Below are 16,283 nucleotides of genomic sequence, written 5' to 3'. Positions count from 1 at the left end.
GTTCCGGGCAACCTAGGCTTCAGTCTAGGGCCTTGCTTCACCAGATCGAATAGTTAGGGCCTTAGAAGTCAACGCCAGAAGCATAAAATACGATAAAGATGCAACAGCTTTCCATCGTATGAAATGAATAATTGCAGACATTGTGAAAGTAATGGTCATTTCTACGTTCCGGGCAACCTAGGCTGCACTCTAGGGTGTTGCTCCACCAGATGGAATAGATAGGGACTTAGAATTCAATGCCAGAAGCATAAAATGCTATATAAATATAACAGCTTTTCCATCGTATAAAACGAATAATAGCAACCAGTGTGAAAGTTACGGTCATTTCTACGTTCCGGGCAACCTAGGCTTCACTCTAGGGCGTTGCTCCACCAGATCGAATAGTTAGGGCCTTCGAAGTCAACGCCCGAAGCATAAAATGCAAAATAAATAGAACAGTTTTTCCATTGTATAAAACGAGTAACTGTAACCAGTGTGAAAGTACTGGTCATTTCTACGTTCCGGGCAACCTAGGTCTCACTGTAGGGCGTTGCTGCACCAAATCGAATAGTTAGGGCCTTAGAAGTCAACGCCCGAAGCATAAAATACAATATAAGTACAACAGTTTTTCCATCGTATAGAATGAATGATTGCGAACATTGTGAAAGTAATGGTCATTTCTACGTGCCTGGCAACCTACGGGTCACTCTAGGGCGTTGCTTCTCCACATCTGATAGCTACGGCCTTAGGACTTAACGCCGGAAGCATAAAATACAATATAAATACTACAGCTTTGCCATCTTATAAAATGAATAATTGCAAACAGTGTGAAGGTAATGGTCATTTCTACGTTCCGGGCAACCTAGGCTTCAGTCTAGGGCCTTCCTCCGCCAGATCGAACAGTTAGGGCCTTGGAAATCAACGCCAGAAACATAAAATACCATAAAGATGCAACAGCTTTCCTTCGTATAACAGGAATAACTGCAAACAGTGTGATAGTACTGGTCATTACTACGTTCCGTTTAATCTAGGCTTCACGCTAGGGCGCTGCTCCACCAGATCGAGTAGCTAGGGACTAAGAATTCAACGCCAGAACAATAAAATGCAATATAAGTACAACAGTTTTTCCATCGTATACAATGGGTAATTGCTACCAGTGTGAAAGTTATGGTCATTTCTACGTCCCGGGCAACCTAGGCTTCACTGTAGAGTGAGGCTCCACAAGATCGAATAGGTAGTGCCTTAGAAGGCAACGACAGAAGCATAATATACAACATAAATATAACAGTTTTTCGATCGTATAAAACGAATAATAGCAATCAGTGTGAAAGTTGTGGTCATTTCTACGTTCCGGGCTACCTAGGCTGCACTCTAGGGCGTTGCTCCACCAGATCGAATAGGTAGGGCCATACAAGTCAACGCCAGAAGCATAAAACACAATAAAAATGCAACAGTTTTTCCATCTTATAGCATGACTAATTGCAACCAGTGCGAAAGTAATGATCATTTCTACGTTCCGGGCAACCTAGGCTTCACTCTAGGGCGTTTCTCCACCAGACCAAACAGTTAGGGCCTTAGAAGTCAACGCCCGAAGCATAAAATGCAAAATAAATATAACAGCTTTTACATCGTATGAAACGGATAACAGCAACCAGTCTGAAAGTACTGGACATTTCTACGTTCCGGGTAACCCAGGTTTCACGCTAGGGCGTTGCTCCACCAGATCGAATAGCTAGGGACTTAGAAGTCAACGCCAGGAGCATAAAATACAATATAAATACAACAGCTTTTCCATCGTATAAAATGAATAATAGCAACCAGTGTGAAAGTTATGGTCATTTCCACGTTCCGGGCAACCTAGGCATCACTCTAGGGCGTTGTTCCACCAAATCGAATAGTTAGGGCCTTAGAAGTCAACGCCCAAAGCATAAAGTACAATATAAGTACAACAGTTTTTCCATCGTATAAAATGAATGATTGCGATCATTGTGAAAGTAATGGTCATTTCTACGTTCCGGGCAACCTAGGCTGCACTCTAGGGTGTTGCTCCAACAGATGGAATAGCTAGGGCCTTAGAAGTCAACGCCCGAAGCATAAAATGCAAAATAAATATAACAGCTTTTCCATCGTATGAAACGAATAACAGCAACCAGTCTGAAAGTACTGGTCATTTCTACGTTCCGGGTAACCTAGGTTTCACACTAGGGCGTTGCTCCACCAGACCGAATAGCTAGGGACTTAGAATTCAGCGCCAGAAGGATAAAATACAATATAAGGCCACAGTTTTTCCATCGTATGAAATGAATAATTGCAGACATTGTGAAAGTAATGGTCATTTCTACGTTCCGGGTAACCTAGGTTTCACACTAGGGCGTTGCTCCACCAGACCGAATAGCTAGGGACTTAGAATTCAACGCCAGAAGGATAAAATACAATATAAGTACAATAGTTTTTCCATCGTATGAAATGAATAATTGCAGACATTGTGAAAGTAATGGTCATTTCTACGTTCCGGGCAACCTAGGCTGCACTCTAGGGTGTTGCTCCACCAGATGGAAAAGATAGGGACTTAGAATTCAATGCCAGAAGCATAAAATGCAATATAAATATAACAGCTTTTCCATCGTATAAAACGAATAATAGCAACCAGTGTGAAAGTTATGGTCATTTCTACGTTCCGGGCAACCTAGGCTTCACTCTAGGGCGTTGCTCCACCAGATCGAATAGTTAGGGCCTTAGAAGTCAACGCCCGAAGCAAAAAATGCAAAATGAATAGAACAGTTTTTCCATTGTATATAACGAATAACTGTAACCAGTGTGAAAGTACTGGTCATTTCTACGTTCCGGGCAACCTAGGCTTCACTGTAGGGCGTTGCTCCACCAGATCGAATAGTTAGGGCCTAAGAAGTCAACGCCAGAAGCATAAAATACGATATAAATACAACAGCTTTTCCATCGTAGAAAACGATTAATGGCAACCAGTGTGAATGTTATGGTCATTTCTACGTTCCGGGCAACCTAGGCTTCAGTCTAGGGCCTTCCTCCACCAGATCGAATAGATAGGGCCTTAGAAGTCAACGCCAGAAGCATAAAATACGATAAAGATGCAACAGCTTTTCATAGTATAACAGGAATAACTGCAAACAGTGTGATAGTACTGGTCATTACTACGTTCCGGGTACCCTAGGTTTCACACTAGGGCGTTGCTCCACCAGATCGAATAGCTAGGGACTTAGAATTCAACGCCAGAAGGATAAAATACAATATAAGTACAACAGCTTTTCCATCGTATAAAATGAATAATTGCAGACATTGTGAAAGTAATGGTCATTTCTACGTTCCGGTCAACCTAGGTGTCACTCTAGGGCGTTGCTCCACCACATCTAATAGCTACGGCCTTAGAAGTCAACGCCAGGAGCATAAAATACAATATAAATACAACAGCTTTTCCATCGTATAAAATGAATAATTGCACACAGTGTGAAAGTAATGGTCATTTATACGTTCCGGGCAACCTAGGCTTTACTGTAGGGCGTTGCTCCACCAAATCGAATAGTTAGGGCCTTAGAAGTCAACGCCCGAAGCATAAAATACAATATAAGTACAACAGCTTTGCCATCGTATAAAATGAATAATTGCAAACAGTGTGAAAGTAATGGTCATTTCTACGTTCCGGTCAACCTAGGTGTCACTCTAGGGCGTTGCTCCACCACATCTAATAGCTACGGCCTTAGAAGTCAACGCCAGGAGCATAAAATACAATATAAATACAACAGCTTTTCCATCGTATAAAATGAATAATTGCACACAGTGTGAACGTAATGGTCATTTATACGTTCCGGGCAACCTAGGCTTCACTGTAGGGCGTTGCTCCACCAAATCGAATAGTTAGGGCCTTAGATGTCAACGCCCGAAACATAAAATACAATATAAGTACAACAGCTTTGCCATCGTATAAAATGAATAATTGCAAACAGTGTGAAGGTAATGGCCATTGCTACGTTCCGGGCAACCTAGGCTTCAGTCTAGGGCCTTGGTCCACCAGATCGAATAGTTAGGGCCTTAGAAGTCAACGCCAGAAGCATAAAATACGATAAAGATGCAACAGCTTTCCATCGTATAACAGGAATAACTGCAAACAGTGTGATAGTACTGGTCATTACTACGTTCCGGGTAATCTAGGCTTCACTCTAGGGTGTTGTTCCACCAGATTGAATAGTTAGGGCCTAAGAAATCAACGCCAGAAGCATAAAATACAATATAAATATAACAGTTTTTCCATCGTATAAAACGAATAATAGCAACCAGCGTGAATGTTATGGTCATTTCTACGTTTCGGGCAACCTAGGCTTCACCCCAGGGCGTTGTTCCACCAGATCGAATAGTTAGGGCCTAAGAAGTGAACGCCAGCAGCATAAAATACAATATAAATACAACAGTTTTTCCATCATATAAAACGAATAATTGCAACCAGTATGAAAGTTCTGGTCATTTCTACGTTCCTGGCAACCTAGGCTTCACTCTATGGCGTTCTTCCACCAAATCCAATAGCTACGGCCTCAGAAGTCAACGCCTGAAGCATAAAATACAATAAAAATACAACAGTCTTTCCATTCTTTAACAGGAATAATTGCAACCCGTGTGAAAGTGATGGTCACTTCTACGTCCCGGGCAACTTCGGCTTCACTCTAGGGCGTTGCTCCACCACAGCTAATAGCTACGGCTTTAGAAGTCAACGCCAGGAGCATAAAATGCAAAATAAATATAACAGCTTTTCCGTCGTACGAAACGAATAACAGCAACCAGTCTGAAAGTACTGGTCATTTCTACGTTCCGGGTAACCTAGGTTTCACACTAGGGCGTTGCTCCACCAGACCGAATAGTCAGGGACTTAGAATTCAACGCCAGAAGGATAAAATACAATATAAGTCCACAGTTTTTCCATCGTATGAAATGAATAATTGCAGACATTGTGAAAGTAATGGTCATTTCTACGTTCCGGGTAACCTAGGTTTCACACTAGGTCGTTGCTCCACCAGACCGAATAGCTAGGGTCTTAGAATTCAACGCCAGAAGGATAAAATACAATATAAGTACAACAGTTTTTCCATCGTATGAAATGAATAATTGCAGACATTGTGAAAGTAATGGTCATTTCTACGTTCCGGGCAACCTAGGCTGCACTCTAGGGTATTGCTCCACCAGATGGAATAGATAGGGACTTAGAATTCAATGCCAGAAGCATAAAATGCTATATAAATATAACAGCTTTTCCATCGTATAAAACGAATAATAGCAACCAGTGTGAAAGTTACGGTCATTTCTACGTTCCGGGCAACCTAGGCTTCACTCTAGGGCGTTGCTCCACCAGATCGAATAGTTAGGGCCTTAGAAGTCAACGCCAGAAGCACAAGATACAGTATAAATATAACAGTTTTTCCATCGTATAGAACGAATAATAGCAACCAGTGTAAAAGTTATGGTCATTTCTACGTTCCGGGCAACCTAGGCTTCACCCAAGGGCGTTGTTTAACCAGATCGAATAGCTAGGGCCTAAGAAGTGAACGCCAGCAGCATAACAAACAATATAAATATAACAGTTTTTCCATCATATAAAACGAATAATTGCAACCAGTATGAAAGTTATGGTCATTTTTACGTTCCGGGCAACCTAGGCTTCACTCTCTGGCGTTCTTCCACCACATCGAATAGCTACGGCCTCAGATGTCAACGCCTGAAGCATAAAATACAATAAAAATACAACAGTCTTTCCATCCTATAACAGGCATAATTGCAACCCGTGTGAAAGTCATGGTCATTTCTACGTTCCGGGCAACCTAGGCTTCACTGTATGGCGTTCTTCCTCCACATCGAATAGCTACGGCCTCAGAAGTCAACGCCTGAAGCATAAAATACAATAAAAATACAACAGTCTTTCCATACTATAACCGGAATAATTGCAACCCGTGTGAAAGTGATGGTCATTTGTACGCTCCAGGCAACCTAGGCTACACTCTAGGGCGTTGCTCCACCAGATCGAATTGTTAGGGCCTAAGAAGTCAACGCCAGAAGCATACGATACAATATAAATATAACAGTTTTTCCATTGTATAAAACGAATAATTGCTACCAGTGTAAAAGTTATGGTCATTTATGCGTTCCGGGCAACGTAGGTTTCACTCTACGGCGTTGATCCGCCAAAGGGAATAGTTAGGGCCTAAGAATTCAACGCCAGAAGGATAAAATACAATATAAGTACCACAGTTATTCCATCGTATAAAATGAATAATTGCAGCCAGTGTGAAATTTATGGTCATTCCTCCATTCCGAGCAACCTAGACTTCACTCTAGGGCGTTGCGCCACCAGATCGAATAGTTAGGGCCTTAGAAGTCAACGCCCGAAGCGCAAAATACAAAATAACTACAACAGTTTTTCCATCGTATAAAACGAATAATTGCAACCTGTATGAAAGTTAACGTCATTTCTACTTTCCTGGCAGCATAGGCTTCACCCTTGGGCGTTGCACCAAGAGATTGAATAGTTAGGGCCTTAGAAGTCAACACCCGAAGCATAAAATACAAAATAAATAGAACAGCTTTTCCATCGCACAAAACGAATAATAGCAACCAGTGTGAAAGTTATGGTCATTTCTACGTTCCAGGCAACCTAGGCTTCACTCCAGGGCGTTGTTCCACCAGGTCGAATAGTTAGGGCCTAAGAAGTCAACGCCAGAAGCATAAAATACGATATAAATACAACAGCTTTTCCATCGTATAAAACGAATAATTGCAACCACTGTGAAAGTTATGGTCATTTCTACGTTCCGGGCAACCTAGGCTTCACCCTAGGGCATTGCTCCAACAGATTGAATAGTTAGGGCCTTAGAAGTCAACGCCAGAAGCATAAAATACAATAAAGATGCAACAGTATTTCCATCGTATAACAGGAATAATTGCAACCAGTGTGAAGGTAATGGTATGTTCTAAGTTCCGGGCAACCTAGGCTTCACTCTAGGGCGGTGCTCCACCAGATCGAATAGCTAGGGCCTAAGAAGTCAACGCCAGAAGCATAAAATACAATATAAATACAACAGCTTTTACCTCGTATATAATGTCTAATTGCAAACAGTGTGAAAGTAATGGTCATTTCTACGTTCCGGGCAACCTAGGCTTCACTCTAGGGCGTAGGTCCACCACATGGAATAGCTCCGGCCTTAGAAGTCAACGCCTGAAGCATAAAATGCAATAAAAATACAACAGTTTCTTCATCGTATAACAGGAATAATTGCAACAAGCGTGAAGGTAACGGTTATTTCTACATTCCGAGCAACCTAGGCTTCACTCTAGGGCGTTGCTCCACTAGATCAAATAGTTAGGGCCTTAGAAGTCGACGCCAGAGGCAGAAAAAGCAATATAAATACAACAGTTTTTCCATCGTATAACAGGAATAATTCCAACCAGTGTAAAGGTAATGGTATGTTCTACGTTCCGGGCAACCTAGGCTTCACTCTAGAGCGGTGCTCCACCAGATCGAATAGCTAGGGCCTAAGAAGTCAGCGCCAGATGAATAAAATACAATATAAGTACAACAGTTTTTCCTTCGTATGAAATGAATAATTGCAAACATTGTGAAAGTAATGGACATTTCCACGTTCCGGGCAACCTAGGCGTCACTCTGGGGCGTTGCTCCACCGCAGCTAACAGCTACGGCCTTAGAAGTCAACTCCAGAAGCATAAAATACAATATAATTAAAACAGTTTGTCCCTCGTATAAAACGAATAATGGTAACCAGTGTGAAAGTTATGGTCATTTCTGCGTTCCTGGCAGCCTAGGCGTCACTCTCGGGCGTTGCTGCACCACATCTGATAGCTACGGCCTTAGAAGTCAACGCCGGAAGCATAAAATACAATATAAATACAACAGCTTGGCCATCGTATAAAATGAATATTTGCAAACAGTGTGAAGGTAACGGTCATTCACTACGTTCCGGGCAACCTAGGCTTCACACTAGGGCGTTGATCCACCAGATCGAATAGTTAGGGCCTTAGAAGTCAACGCCAGAAGCGTAAAGTACAATAAAGGTGCAACAGTTTTTCCATCGTATAACAGGAATAACTGCAAACAGTGTGAATGTACTGGTCATTTCTACGTTCCGGGTAACCTAGGCTTCACCCTAGGTCGTTCTTGCACCATATGGAATAGTTAGGGCCTAAGAAGTCAACGCCAGAAGCATAAAATACGATATAAATACAACAGCTTTTCCATCGTATAAAATGAATAATGGCAACGAGTGTGAAAGTTATGGTCATTTCTACGCTCCGGGCAACCTAGGCTTCACTCTAGGGCCTTGCTCCACCAGATCGAATGGTTAGGGCCTAAGAAGTCAACGCCAGAAGCATAAAATACAATAAAGATGCAATAGTTTTTCCATCGTATAACAGGAATAATTGCAACCAGTGTGAAGGTAATGGTATGTTCTACGTTCCGGGCAACCTAGGCGTCACTCTAGGGCACTGCTCCACCAGATCGAATAGTTAGGGCCTTAGAAGTCAACGCCCGAAGCATAAAATACAAAATAAATAGAACAGTTTTTCCATGTATAAAACGAACAATTGCTACCAGTGTGAGAGTTATGGTCATTTCCGCGTTCCGTGCAACCTAGTTTTCACGCTAGGGCGTTGTTCCACCAGATGGAATAGTTAGCGCCTAAGAAGTCAACGCCAGAAGCATAAAATACAATAAAGATACAACAGCTTTTCGATCGTATAAAATGAATAATAGCAAGCAGTGTGAAAGTAATGGTCATTTCTCCGTTCCGGGCATCCTAGGCTTCACTCTAGGGCGTTGCTCGACCAGATCGAATAGGTAGGGCCTTAGAAGTCAACGCCTGACGTATAAAATACAATAAAAATACAACAGTCTTTCCATCCTATAACAGGAATAATTGCAACCCGCGTGAAAGTGATGGTCATTTCTACGTTCCAGGTTACCTAGGCTTCACCCTAGGGCGTTTCTCCACCAGATCGAATAGTTAGGTCCTCAGAAGTCAACGCCAGAAGCATAAAATACGATATAAATGCAACAGCTTTTCCATCGTATAAAACGAATAATTGCAACCAGTGAGGAAGTTATGGTCATTTCTACGTTCCGGGCAACCTAGGCTTCACTCTATGGCGTTCTTCCAACACATCGAATAGCTACGGCCTCAGATGTCAACGCCTGAAGCATAAAATACAATAAAAATACAACAGTCTTTCCATCCTATAACAGGCATAATTGCAACCCGTGTGAAGGTGATGGTCATTTCTACGTTCCGGGCAACCTAGGCTTCACTGTATGGCGTTCTTCCTCCACATCGAATAGCTACGGTCTCAGAAGTCAACGCCTGAAGCATAAAATACAATAAAAATACAACAGTCTTTCCATACTATAACAGGAATAATTGCAACCCGTGTGAAAGTGATGGTCATTTGTACGTTCCAGGCAACCTAGGCTTCACTCTAGGGCGTTGCGCCACCAGATCGAATAGTTAGGGCCTTTGAAGTCAACGCCCGAAGCACAAAATACAAAATAACTAAAACAGTTTTTCCATCGTATAAAACGAATAATTGCAACCAGTATGAAAGTTAACGTCATTTCTACTTTCCGGGCAGCATAGGCTTCACCCTTGGGCGTTGCACCAACAGATTGAATAGTTAGGGCCTTAGAAGTCAACACCTGAAGCATAAAATACAAAATAAATAGAACAGCTTTTCCATCGCATAAAACGAATAATAGCAACCAGTGTGAAAGTTATGGTCATTTCTACGTTCCAGGCAACCTAGGCTTCACTCTAGGGCGTTGTTCCACCAGATCGAATAGTTAGGGCCTAAGAAGTCAACGCCAGAAGCATAAAGTACGATATAAATACAACAGCTTTTCCATCGTATAAAACGAATAATTGCAACCACTGTGAAAGTTATGGTCATTTCTACGTTCCGGGCAACCTAGGCTTCACCCTAGGGCATTGCTCCACCAGATCGAATGGTTAGGGCCTAAGAAGTCAACGCCAGAAGCATAAAATACAATAAAGATGCAATAGTTTTTCCATCGTATAACAGGAATAATTGCAACCAGTGTGAAGGTAATGGTATGTTCTACGTTCCGGGCAACCTAGGCGTCACTCTAGGGCACTGCTCCACCAGATCGAATAGTTAGGGCCTTAGAAGTCAACGCCCGAAGCATAAAATACAAAATAAATAGAACAGTTTTTCCATGTATAAAACGAACAATTGCTACCAGTGTGAGAGTTATGGTCATTTCCGCGTTCCGTGCAACCTAGTTTTCACGCTAGGGCGTTGTTCCACCAGATGGAATAGTTAGCGCCTAAGAAGTCAACGCCAGAAGCATAAAATACAATAAAGATACAACAGCTTTTCGATCGTATAAAATGAATAATAGCAAGCAGTGTGAAAGTAATGGTCATTTCTCCGTTCCGGGCATCCTAGGCTTCACTCTAGGGCGTTGCTCGACCAGATCGAATAGGTAGGGCCTTAGAAGTCAACGCCTGACGTATAAAATACAATAAAAATACAACAGTCTTTCCATCCTATAACAGGAATAATTGCAACCCGCGTGAAAGTGATGGTCATTTCTACGTTCCAGGTTACCTAGGCTTCACCCTAGGGCGTTTCTCCACCAGATCGAATAGTTAGGTCCTCAGAAGTCAACGCCAGAAGCATAAAATACGATATAAATGCAACAGCTTTTCCATCGTATAAAACGAATAATTGCAACCAGTGAGGAAGTTATGGTCATTTCTACGTTCCGGGCAACCTAGGCTTCACTCTATGGCGTTCTTCCAACACATCGAATAGCTACGGCCTCAGATGTCAACGCCTGAAGCATAAAATACAATAAAAATACAACAGTCTTTCCATCCTATAACAGGCATAATTGCAACCCGTGTGAAGGTGATGGTCATTTCTACGTTCCGGGCAACCTAGGCTTCACTGTATGGCGTTCTTCCTCCACATCGAATAGCTACGGTCTCAGAAGTCAACGCCTGAAGCATAAAATACAATAAAAATACAACAGTCTTTCCATACTATAACAGGAATAATTGCAACCCGTGTGAAAGTGATGGTCATTTGTACGTTCCAGGCAACCTAGGCTTCACTCTAGGGCGTTGCGCCACCAGATCGAATAGTTAGGGCCTTTGAAGTCAACGCCCGAAGCACAAAATACAAAATAACTAAAACAGTTTTTCCATCGTATAAAACGAATAATTGCAACCAGTATGAAAGTTAACGTCATTTCTACTTTCCGGGCAGCATAGGCTTCACCCTTGGGCGTTGCACCAACAGATTGAATAGTTAGGGCCTTAGAAGTCAACACCTGAAGCATAAAATACAAAATAAATAGAACAGCTTTTCCATCGCATAAAACGAATAATAGCAACCAGTGTGAAAGTTATGGTCATTTCTACGTTCCAGGCAACCTAGGCTTCACTCTAGGGCGTTGTTCCACCAGATCGAATAGTTAGGGCCTAAGAAGTCAACGCCAGAAGCATAAAGTACGATATAAATACAACAGCTTTTCCATCGTATAAAACGAATAATTGCAACCACTGTGAAAGTTATGGTCATTTCTACGTTCCGGGCAACCTAGGCTTCACCCTAGGGCATTGCTCCAACAGATTGAATAGTTAGGGCCTTAGAAGTCAACGCCAGAAGCATAAAATACAATAAAGATGCAACAGTATTTCCATCGTATAACAGGAATAATTGCAACCAGTGTGAAGGTAATGGTATGTTCTAAGTTCCGGGCAACCTAGGCTTCACTCTAGGGCGGTGCTCCACCAGATCGAATAGCTAGGGCCTAAGAAGTCAACGCCAGAAGCATAAAATACAATATAAATACAACAGCTTTTCCATCGTATAAAATGAATAATTGCAAACAGTGTGAAAGTAATGGTCATTTCTACGTTCCGGGCAACCTAGGCTGCACTCTAGGGTGTTGCTCCACCAGATGGAATAGCTAGGGCCTTAGAAGTCAACGCCCGAAGCATAAAATGCAAAATAAATATAACAGCTTTTCCGTCGTACGAAACGAATAACAGCAACCAGTCTGAAAGTACTGGTCATTTCTACGTTCCGGGTAACCTAGGTTTCACACTAGGGCGTTGCTCCACCAGACCGAATAGTCAGGGACTTAGAATTCAACGCCAGAAGGATAAAATACAATATAAGTCCACAGTTTTTCCATCGTATGAAATGAATAATTGCAGACATTGTGAAAGTAATGGTCATTTCTACGTTCCGGGTAACCTAGGTTTCACACTAGGTCGTTGCTCCACCAGACCGAATAGCTAGGGTCTTAGAATTCAACGCCAGAAGGATAAAATACAATATAAGTACAACAGTTTTTCCATCGTATGAAATGAATAATTGCAGACATTGTGAAAGTAATGGTCATTTCTACGTTCCGGGCAACCTAGGCTGCACTCTAGGGTATTGCTCCACCAGATGGAATAGATAGGGACTTAGAATTCAATGCCAGAAGCATAAAATGCTATATAAATATAACAGCTTTTCCATCGTATAAAACGAATAATAGCAACCAGTGTGAAAGTTACGGTCATTTGTACGCTCCAGGCAACCTAGGCTACACTCTAGGGCGTTGCTCCACCAGATCGAATTGTTAGGGCCTAAGAAGTCAACGCCAGAAGCATACGATACAATTTAAATATAACAGTTTTTCCATTGTATAAAACGAATAATTGCTACCAGTGTAAAAGTTATGGTCATTTATGCGTTCCGGGCAACGTAGGTTTCACTCTACGAAGTTGATCCGCCAAAGGGAATAGTTAGGGCCTAAGAATTCAACGCCAGAAGGATAAAATACAATATAAGTACCACAGTTATTCCATCGTATAAAATGAATAATTGCAGCCAGTGTGAAATTTATGGTCATTCCTCCATTCCGAGCAACCTAGACTTCACTCTAGAGCGTTGCACCACCAGATCGAATTGTTAGGTCCTTAGAAGTCAACGCCAGAAGCATAAAATACGATATAAATACAACAGCTTGTCCATCGTAGAACAGGAATAATTGCAACCAGTGTGAAAGTTATGGTCATTTCTGCGTTCCGGGCAACCTAGGCTTCACTCTAGGGCGTTGCGCCACCAGATCGGATAGTTAGGGCCTTAGAAGTCAACGCCCGAAGCGCAAAATACAAAATAACTACAACAGTTTTTCCATCGTATAAAACGAATAATTGCAACCTATATGAAAGTTAACGTCATTTCTACTTTCCTGGCAGCATAGGCTTCACCCTTGGGCGTTGCACCAAGAGATTGAATAGTTAGGGCCTCAGAAGTCAACACCCGAAGCATAAAATACAAAATAAATAGAACAGCTTTTCCATCGCACAAAACGAATAATAGCAACCAGTGTGAAAGTTATGGTCATTTCTACGTTCCAGGCAACCTAGGCTTCACTCCAGGGCGTTGTTCCACCAGATCGAATAGTTAGGGCCTAAGAAGTCAACGCCAGAAGCATAAAATAAGATATAAATACAACAGCTTTTCCATCGTATAAAACGAATAATTGCAACCACTGTGAAAGTTATGGTCATTTCTACGTTCCGGGCAACCTAGGCTTCACCCTAGGGCATTGCTCCAACAGATTGAATAGTTAGGGCCTTAGAAGTCAACGCCAGAAGCATAAAATACAATAAAGATGCAACAGTATTTCCATCGTATAACAGGAATAATTGCAACCAGTGTGAAGGTAATGGTATGTTCTAAGTTCCGGGCAACCTAGGCTTCACTCTAGGGCGGTGCTCCACCAGATCGAATAGCTAGGGCCTAAGAAGTCAACGCCAGAAGCATAAAATACAATATAAATACAACAGCTTTTACCTCGTATATAATGTCTAATTGCAAACAGTGTGAAAGTAATGGTCATTTCTACGTTCCGGGCAACCTAGGCTTCACTCTAGGGCGTAGGTCCACCACATGGAATAGCTCCGGCCTTAGAAGTCAACGCCTGAAGAATAAAATGCAATAAAAATACAACAGTTTCTTCATCGTATAACAGGAATAATTGCAACAAGCGTGAAGGTAACGGTTATTTCTACATTCCGAGCAACCTAGGCTTCACTCTAGGGCGTTGCTCCACTAGATCAAATAGTTAGGGCCTTAGAAGTCGACGCCAGAGGCAGAAAAAGCAATATAAATACAACAGTTTTTCCATCGTATAACAGGAATAATTCCAACCAGTGTAAAGGTAATGGTATGTTCTACGTTCCGGGCAACCTAGGCTTCACTCTAGAGCGGTGCTCCACCAGATCGAATAGCTAGGGCCTAAGAAGTCAGCGCCAGATGAATAAAATACAATATAAGTACAACAGTTTTTCCATCGTATGAAATGAATAATTGCAAACATTGTGAAAGTAATGGACATTTCCACGTTCCGGGCAACCTAGGCGTCACTCTAGGGCGTTGCTCCACCGGAGCTAACAGCTACGGCCTTAGAAGTCAACTCCAGAAGCATAAAATACAATATAATTAAAACAGTTTGTCCCTCGTATAAAACGAATAATGGTAACCAGTGTGAAAGTTATGGTCATTTCTGCGTTCCTGGCAGCCTAGGCGTCACTCTCGGGCGTTGCTGCACCACATCTGATAGCTACGGCCTTAGAAGTCAACGCCGGAAGCATAAAGTACAATACAAATACAACAGCTTGGCCATCGTATAAAATGAATATTTGCAAACAGTGTGAAGGTAACGGTCATTCACTACGTTCCGAGCAACCTAGGCTTCACACTAGGGCGTTGCTCCACCAGATCGAATAGTTAGGGCCTTAGAAGTCAACGCCAGAAGCGTAAAATACAATAAAGGTGCAACAGTTTTTCCATCGTATAACAGGAATAACTGCAAACAGTGTGAATGTACTGGTCAATTCTACGTTCCGGGTAACCTAGGCTTCACCCTAGGTCGTTCTTCCACCATATGGAATAGTTAGGGCCTAAGAAGTCAACGCCAGAAGCATAAAATACGATATAAATACAACAGCTTTTCCATCGTATAAAATGAATAATGGCAACCAGTGTGAAAGTTAAGGTCATTTCTACGCTCCGGGCAACCTAGGCTTCACTCTAGGGCCTTGCTCCACCAGATCGAATGGTTAGGGCCTAAGAAGTCAACGCCAGAAGCATAAAATACAATAAAGATGCAACAGTTTTTCCATCGTATAACAGTAATAATTGCAACCAGTGTGAAGTTAATGGTATGTTCTACGTTCCGGGCAACCTAGGCTTCACTCTAGGGCGGTGCTCCACCAGATCGAATAGCTAGGGCCTAAGAAGTCAACGTCAGATGAATAAAATACAATATAAGTACAACAGTTTTTCCATCTTATGAACTGAATAATTGCAAACATTGTGAAAGTAATGGTCATTTCCACGTTCCGGGCAACCTAGGCGTCACTCTAGGGCATTGCTCCGCCACAGCTAATAGCTACGGCCTTAGAAGTCAACGCCAGAAGCATAAAATACAATAAAAATGCAACTGATTTTTCATCGTATGAAATGAATAGTTGCAAACATTGTGAAAGTAATGGACGTTCCTACGTTCCGGGCAACCTAGGCATCACTCTAGGGCGTTGCTACACCAGACCGAATAGTTAGGGCCTAAGAAGTCATCGCCAGAAGCATATAATACAATATAAATACAACAGTTTTTCCATCGTATAAAACAAATAATTGCAACCAGTATGACAGTTAAGGTCATTTCTACGTCCCGGGCAACCTAGGCCTCACTCTAGGGCGTTGTTCCACCAGACCGAATAGATAGGGCCTTAGAAGTCAACGCCCGAAGCATAAAATACAATAAAAATCCAACCGGTTTTCCATCGTATAGCAGGAATAATTGCAAACAGTGTGAAAGTAATGGTCATTTCTACGTTCCGGGCAAGCTAGGCTTATCTCTAGGGCATTGCTCCACCAGATCGAATAGCTAGGGACTTAGAATTCAACGCCAGAAGCATAAAAAGCAATATAAATATAACAGTTTTTCCAGGTATAAAACGAATAATTGCTACCAGTGTGAAAGTCATGGTCATTTCTACGTTCCGGGCAACCTTGGCTTCAATCTAGGGCGTTGCTCCATCAGATCTCATAGTTAGGGCCTAAGGAGTCGAAGCCAGAAGAATGAAATACAATATAAATACAACAGCTTTTCCATCGTATAAAACGAATAATTGCAACCAGTGTGAAAGTTATGGTCACTTATACGTTCGGGACAACCTACGCTTCAC

The sequence above is a fragment of the Calliopsis andreniformis genome, unplaced genomic scaffold, assembly GCF_051401765.1.
Source record: "Calliopsis andreniformis isolate RMS-2024a unplaced genomic scaffold, iyCalAndr_principal scaffold0002, whole genome shotgun sequence".
Classification (NCBI taxonomy): domain Eukaryota; kingdom Metazoa; phylum Arthropoda; class Insecta; order Hymenoptera; family Andrenidae; genus Calliopsis; species Calliopsis andreniformis.
This window is presented reverse-complemented; position numbering follows the sequence as displayed.